Raw genomic sequence first — 8,140 nt, forward strand, 5'->3', positions numbered from 1 at the left:
AAAGAACATAATCCTTCTTTTAAATACACCTATAGCCTTGTGAGAGAGGCAGAAAATAAAAACAATAAATACAGAGTAATAAATACTGACAGGGCATTCACGATACTATGAAGATAGAAAACAGTCACCTGAAATGAGAGGTTTGAAAACTCATTTGAGATGAAACTGTAGCTTAGGTAAAATTTGAAGGGCACACAGTAGTTAACTGGAATAAGTAAAGTATTGAGACAATTTCAGAGAAAGAAAAACAATGAATATGCAACATATGGGTGACATGGAAGGGTAGAGTACATTCAAGTATTATAAGAAGCTCCTTTACATGTGGAAAGTTCAAAGTAGGGAGAAGGAAAGATGTATATAAAAAGAATCAAGGGCAAGATTTTCAGAAAAAATCAGTAAGGGATGATAGAATGAACTGGAGGGAGCGATATAGGAGGTTGATTGAGTAGTCAGACCACAAAAAATGGCCAGAATTCAACAAGTGACAGAAGTGGTAGAGATGAGAGGATGGAACTCAATTGAATTTTATGAAAGAGCAATATAAACATAAACAGGTAAATAGGTGATTGATAGAGATAGACATTACAAATCTATATGTATGTATGTATACACAGACATATAGCTATGTATGGTGACTTATGGGCTGGTAGGTTAAGAGAGAATTATACACCATTCTCAGATCTTGGTTCAGAAAAGGTGGTGGAAGGGTGGTAGCAATAATCAACGTAAGGCACATCAGAAGAGGAGTCATTAGGAATGTAGTTTGTGTGGCTTATGATAAGTTCAGCTTTAAACATGTTGAATTTGAGAGGTCTGCGTGGCAACAGAGAGCAAATATGCAAAGTCCTGAAGCAGAGCAGGGAAGCGGTTGCACTGTCTCTGGAGGGAGAAAGGAGAAAAGAAGAGAGTACTTGAAAAGAAGAACACTATCAGAGGCTTTGAAGATTTGTTCCTTTGAAAATCTTATATACACTAATATATAACTAAATACAAATAATTCTAGTTGTTTAAGTTCTTTGACCTTGCATATTCAGCTAAGAAAATAAGAAAAAGTTACTTTGTTTTGATTAATCTTTGCTAGTATCCCACAAGGTCAGGAAAAGGAACAACTTCAAAATGTCAACAAACAGTTACCTGAATCACCCACCAAGAGCGAAAACAATAAGAGCAGTTGACAGTTTCCATATATCTGGGGTATATTAAAAATACAAGTTAATACTAGATATCACAAATGATAAATATATGACTAGTTAAAATAATCTGAGATAGAGAATGTTCCAGTATAAATTACAGAGATTCTTTAGGAAAGGTCACTTAGGACGTGATATTTAAGCCAAAATCTAGAAAATGATGAAGAACCAACCACACAAAGGCAAGGGAATGTTGCATACACAGAATGGTGTTATGTAGACCTGAGAACCAAAATATATCTTAAAAACACACTATTTTGTGGCAATTATCCCCTCCAAAAGGAAATGCTTAGAAACCAGATGATTTGAGTAGCATGGCTTCTAGGAACTGAAGCCAAGTACTCAAATATAAAATTCAGCTTCTTAATCACATTTAAGAATTGAATGCTTGGGCAAAAGACCAACGTAGAACTAAATTCCCAGACTTTGGTTAATTATGAAAATGTCAAAGTTGCACAGACTATGGTATAAAATTATACATGGGCTTCATTAGACTAACTTATGGTTTCCATTAGCTACTGAAATGTCTCAACAGTATGGGAAAACACAAACGAAATATATTTTAAGACAATTTCATATCCCAAAGTATATGCCATGAAGTTCTCTTAGTCTGCATTAATACCAGAGGATTGCTATCAAATGAAAATAACATGCTATGACCTACACAAATTCTGACTTGTACATGAGCAGTATAAAAAATTAAACAAATCTATCAAGCCACAAGTTCATGGCAGCCAAATTTGGCTGTTTGAATATGTGAAGTTTCAGTACTGACATTTTCTTTGGCAGGGATGGGATCAGTTTTAAAATAAATACCAGTAAACAGCCTTCCCCATTAATTACATGTGTAACCACCAGCTGTTGGTCCAAATTAAAGTCTATTTTCTTTTAGTTTTCTACACCCCAATCCCATAATCATCAAAATAACTGGAAAAATTGAAGGAAGATAACAGTAGTAAAACACTTGTATATGTCAACATACTCCAAACAGCAGTGCAATATAACACACAAGCTTTTAACACCTACTCCACATCTAGTTATAGTTTCAACTGGTAGCTGTTATATAAAAATGTTCATAATACAGTACCTGCACATTGTGGGTGTTTGTTAAATGGAATATTAAGATGAAAAACACACAATTGTAGCCCTTAAGGAGCTTTCTTTTCAGTAAGCTTTAAGTTTCTGGAGCCAATTCTTATAAATGTAACAAAAGACGGTAAAGTCTCTTCCAGAATAAAAATAGTTTGTTAGTGATCACAGACATTTTAAGAAACTAATTCAGTAAATTTACTTAGATACTGGCCAGGTGGCTGAAACATTAAAAATATCAGATTAAATTATTAAGAAATTTGAAGTTTAGAGAAAAGCAGGGTGGAAAGTCATTGTAAAAATAGGAGAGGTAAACATTAATCTGTGCCTTAGTCTTTCCCAGTGAAAGACGAGCTGCAATATATATCATTATTACAGGAATATCTTGACCTCCACACACACACAAATATCAACCCCACCTACCAAGACTGGTTTTAGATTTTTAAAATGTGTTTTATTATATTTTTTGCTTAAAAATGACTTTATGACCTAGAATAGTGTTAGATCAGATTTTTGCCATTCAATCTTACAAATTCTCTATCATCTTCAGAATACTCCCATCAAGCCTTTCCCTGACAATTTCCCAGCAGCCTTTTCTCCTTTCGTCATTCACAACTACTCGCATTTATGGCTTTAGCTAGCATTTGCTTAAAGCCTAATACATACCAGACACTGTTCTTTACATATATTGATTTACATATATGTAAATCATATATTGATTCACTTTGTTTTCATTTAGATCATAAAAGGCAGATGTATTATTACTATCCTCATTTTACAGATGGGGAAACAGAAAAAAGTAGTTTAGGTAAATGCTCCAAAAGTACCCATAACAGTGAGTGGTGAAAGAGGAGCTTGAACCCAGATGAATGGCTCCTGAGTCTATGTTGTTAATTACTACTCCACTCTAATGTCTCTTTCTGACCTTCGTATTTGTATATCGTATAGCAATATTGTCTCTACATCTTCGTCTTCTCTTTTATACTGGGAGTTCATAACAAACTTCATAACCAAAACTTTTTTTTTTTTTTTTTTGTCTTTGTGTCTTCAGAACCAACTATACTCTCTGGTATCTTGTAGATATGCAAAAATATGTGTTGAATATATGAATTTATAATTTAGACTGGAAGGCACTTCCTTGTCAAAAGAACGTAGATTTTAAGGTTTCCACAGAGAAGTGAAATTTACCAATATGATAATACTACAAGATAAATTATTGCTCTTGAAACTTTTCAAAATTTCTATCATATGCAGTGGTGATTTACTGATGGTCAACTATCTGTACAAGTAATAAAATGTAACAGAAGAAAAAAGTCCGTTTTTCAGATAAGCATTTTTTTCTATTCATTCAAAAATTTGATAATAATTTTTTGGGTTATATTTTTAATCTGGCACCAACTCTAACTTTTCTAAATTATACTTTAAGTTCTGGGATACATGTGCAGAATGTGCAGGTTTGCTACATAGGTATACACGTGTCATGGTGGTTTGCTACACCCATCAACCCGTCATCTACATTAGGTATTTCTGCTTAGTTTGCTGAGAATGATGGTTTCCAGCTTCATCCATGTCCCTGCAAAGGACATGAACTCATCCTTTTTTATGGCTGCATAGTATTCCATGGTGTGTATGTGCCACATTTTCTTCATCCAGTCCACCATTGATGGACATTTGGGTTGGCTCCATGACTTTGCTATTGTGAATAGTGCTGCAGTAAACATACTTGTGCATGTCTCTTTATAGTAGAATGATTTATAATCCTTTGGGTATATACCCAGTAATGGGATTGCTGGGTCAAATAGTATTTCTGGTTCTAGATCCTTGAGGAATCACCACTGTCTTCCACAATGGTTGAACTAATTTACACTCCTACCAACAGTGTAAAATCATTCCTATTTCTCCACATCCTCTCCAGCATCTGTTGTTTCCTGACTTTGGAATGATCGCCATTCTAACTGGCGTGAGATGGTATCTCATTGTGGTTTTGATTTGCATTTCTCTAATGATCAAGTTTGTTGGCCACAAATTTTTAATTTTTTTTCCCCTCTTAAGTTCACCATCAGTCTTAATTCTGCTCAGGAAAAGCCACTCTATTTCCAACTACTACAAACCAGCTTAGTCTTTGTTTCTTTTTCTGCCATTGTTCTTTTCTCAGCAGGTTACAGCTGGCATTTTGTTGCTTTCAGCTGTAATGTAGGTTTTTCATACCCAAACTAGTTGTTCTCACTCACTTAATCATAGCTTAATCATAGGCTATCTCCATGGTTTTTCAACATCGTTTATGTCTTATGTATAAAATCTTCAGAGGAACTGTGTATCTTCTCAATTCACAATTTATTATGTCAGAATCTTTAGAAAGAAAGCAGCAGAAAATGAGCCAGAGAGGGTACCACGGGTGCTATGTCATGTGACATTAAACTCTGCTCCACATTCCATGAGCATCAAGTGTCCACAAAACTAACCACGAAGTTTCCCTTATAGCTTTCCAGATAGTTTCTTTCTCAACAAATAAATAATTCTGCAAGCATTTTTCCACACAAAATGTGTTTGGTGACTGCCGAGTTTTTCTCAACATTCTTTCTTTCTTTCTGACTCTTCTGTTTCTGCTGGCCGAATCACGGATAAATTATTCAATTAAGTGAATGTGCTATTATCTACAGTGAAGATTCTGATGATCTCCAAGTACACGGTATTGCTTTTTAGGGTCAGTCAATGTGAGACAGGAGGCTTGAGCTGAGGCTACATCACCAAATCACAGACAGTCAAATTTGTAATGAGGCTTTAGGGTGCACATTGAATATTTGGTTGAGAAAAGATTTTACAGTGAGTCCGTAGTTCATAAAGCCTGGATGAATTCCTAGAAAGTGGAACTGTAGAATGAGTCCAATGCAATGAAAATTTGTTTCCATCGATTTTTTATTACTAAAATAATATGTGATCTTTGTAAACCATTTAGGAAATATGAAGAAGTACAAAAGAGTAAATGAAGATAAACCATAATTCTACTACACCCAAGTCACCACTGTTAATACGTTAATATATTTTTTCAAATAATTTAATGCATATATAAATAAGACCTGTATAACTTTATTATTTATTTTGTTCGCTTAATATTATGAACAATTTCCTAAAGCATTAAATACGCTTCTAAAAATATTTAGGTGGCTACAAAATATTTTGTCATATAGGTTAGCTGTACACTATAGTAACCAAACTCCACTTTTGTGTATATTTTGTTTATTTGGCCATCCCCAATTTTTGAACATATTTTAAAATAACCACCATGATTTTTTAAATCAAATGGCTCTAATGTCCTGCCTCCATGTCCTAGATCTCCCCATTGATTTTTTTGTTGCTGTTGTCGTTTAATATTTTAGACCCAGAGAAAGTGTGAACATAGTCCCCTGCTACAACTAACTAACCAGTCAAGCTTCCCCCTTGGGTGGAAGTCGTAGGGGTCAGCACATCCAGAGCGCAGTGAATAAATCTTGCCCTGGGAAAACCACCTTTGTGATCATGCTATCTCCCCTGCCAAGTCTCCCCATCGAATTCGGCAACAAGTGCGGTAGATAGTTTTGTTTGGGTTTCAACTTACTGTAAGCTGACAAAATCTCTCCTGAAACGGATTTCTTTCCCTCATTCTGTGGCCAAGAATGCCCAAGAATTGGCACTACTTCATGCATATTGTAGCGGGAGTGGAGTGGGAGTGGATAACATAGGTAATCCCTGAAGAGTAGCCCTCAGCCAGTGAGATATAAGCCTTCATGGAGGAATTCATCTCTCAGTTAATCCTCCAGAGAAAAACTTAGAGGCATTCTATAGGCTTTTGAGATGTCAGGTAAAGCCAAGTCCCAGTTGCTCTCTGTAGTGACCTTGACAACAAATATTATGACAGCTTTTTCTCCTTCCCTTAATCTCTCCTATCCTTCATTCCAGCAGCCCGGTATCACTGCACTATTACAAGTCCTTGTTTCAGGCTCTGCCTTGAGCAGTGGGAAGATCTAGTCAGTTCAGATAGTGTCCTTTCTGTAATTCTTTGTGGATACTATAGGTTATTTCCATTAGACTGATTGCTAGAAGTAGAATTGTTGAGATGAAAGCCATGAACAAAATTTAAATCAAGTATTTTGATACATAATACACACTGGTAAATTTTAATTAAACAGAATACCCATTCCTAATTACCACATTTCTCTTCAAATAATTTATCTTTACTTCTAATTTTTTTAAAAAAACTTTAAATTATTTTTTGAATAATTTATGTTTTATTTTAGATCAGGTGTATGTGTGCAGGTTTGTTACATGGATGTATCGTGTGATGTTAAGGTTTTTTTTTATGAATGATCCCATCACCCAGGTAATGATAATAGTATCCAACAGTCAGTTGGATACTACTCTCTTCTCTCCCCTCTCTAGCAGTCCCCAGTGTCTGTTATTGCCATCTTTATGTCCATGATAACTGATGTTTAGCTCCCACTGATAAGTGGGAACATGTGGTATTTGATTTTCTGTTCTTGCATTAATTTACTTAGGTTAACGGCCTCCAGTTACACCCATGTTGTTGCAAAGGATATGATTTTGTTCTTTTTTATGGCTGTGTAGTATTCCACAGTGTATATTTATGACATTTTATTTATCCAATCCACCACTGATGGGCACCTAGGTTGATTCCATGTCTTTGCTATTGTGAATAGTGCTGTAACAAACATATGAGCGCATGTGTCTTTTGGGTAGGATGATTTATTTTCTTCTGGATATATACCCAGTAATGAGATAGATGTGTCAAATGGTAGTTTCGTTTAAAGTTCTTTGAGAAATCTCCAAATTGCTTTACACAGTAGCTGAACTAATTTATATTCCCAACAACAGTGCATAAGTGTTGCCTTTTACCCATGACCTCACCAGCATCTGTTGTTTTTTGACATTTTAATAATAGCCATTCTGACTGGTATGATATGGTATTGCTTTGTGGTTTTGATTTATACTTCTCTGATGATCAGTGATGTTGAGAATTTCTCATGTTTGTGAGCTGTTTGTATCTAGTCTTCATTACTGGGATGCAAGGTTTGTTCAACATACAGTAATCAAACATATGATTCACCACATAAACAGAACTAAAAACATATGCCATATAATTATCTCAATAGATGCAAAAGAAGCCTTCTATAAAATCTAACATCTTTTCATGATTAAAAAAACCCTCAAGAAACTAGGCATCAAAGGAACATACCTCAAAATAATAAGGCCCATCTATGAAAAACCCACAGCCAACATCATAACAAATGGGAAAAGCTGTAAGCATTTTCTTGAAGAACTGGAACAAGACAAGAATGCCTACTCTCACCACTCCTATTCAACATAGTCCTGGAAGTCATAGCCAGAGCAATCAGACAAGTAAAAGAAATAAAACTCATCCAAGTGGGAAAAGAAGAAGTTAAGCTGCCTATCTTTGCTGACCATATGATTCTATTCCTAGAAAACCCCAAGGACTCCATCAAAAGGCTCCTGGAACTTAAAAATGACTTCAGTAAAGTTTCAGTATAGAAAATCAATGTGCAAAAACCAGTAGCATTTCTATATATCAATTACGTTCATGTTGACAGCCAAATGAAGAACACAATCCCATTTACAATAGCCACAAAAAAGATAAAATACCTAGGAATACTTTTAACCAAGGAGGTGAAAGATCTCTACAAGGAAAACAATGAAACATTGCTGAAAGAAATCACAGGTGACACAAACAAATGGAAAAATATTCTCTACTCATGGATTGGAAGAGTCAATATCATTAAAATAGCCACAGTGTTGAAAGCAATCTACACATTCTATGTTATTACTATTACGCCAATGTCATTTTTTAT

General features: G+C 35.0%; 1 non-coding gene across 1 annotated transcript; it reads right to left on the reverse strand.

Moving 5' to 3' along the window:
* Window positions 1-5,658: 5,658 nt before the first annotated feature.
* LOC123572709 (U1 spliceosomal RNA) lies at window positions 5,659-5,818 on the reverse strand. The gene has a single exon (XR_006697248.1). It is a non-coding gene; the product is annotated as a U1 spliceosomal RNA (small nuclear RNA).
* Window positions 5,819-8,140: the final 2,322 nt, after the last annotated feature.

The sequence above is a fragment of the Macaca fascicularis genome, chromosome 3, assembly GCF_037993035.2.
Source record: "Macaca fascicularis isolate 582-1 chromosome 3, T2T-MFA8v1.1".
NCBI lineage: Eukaryota > Metazoa > Chordata > Mammalia > Primates > Cercopithecidae > Macaca > Macaca fascicularis.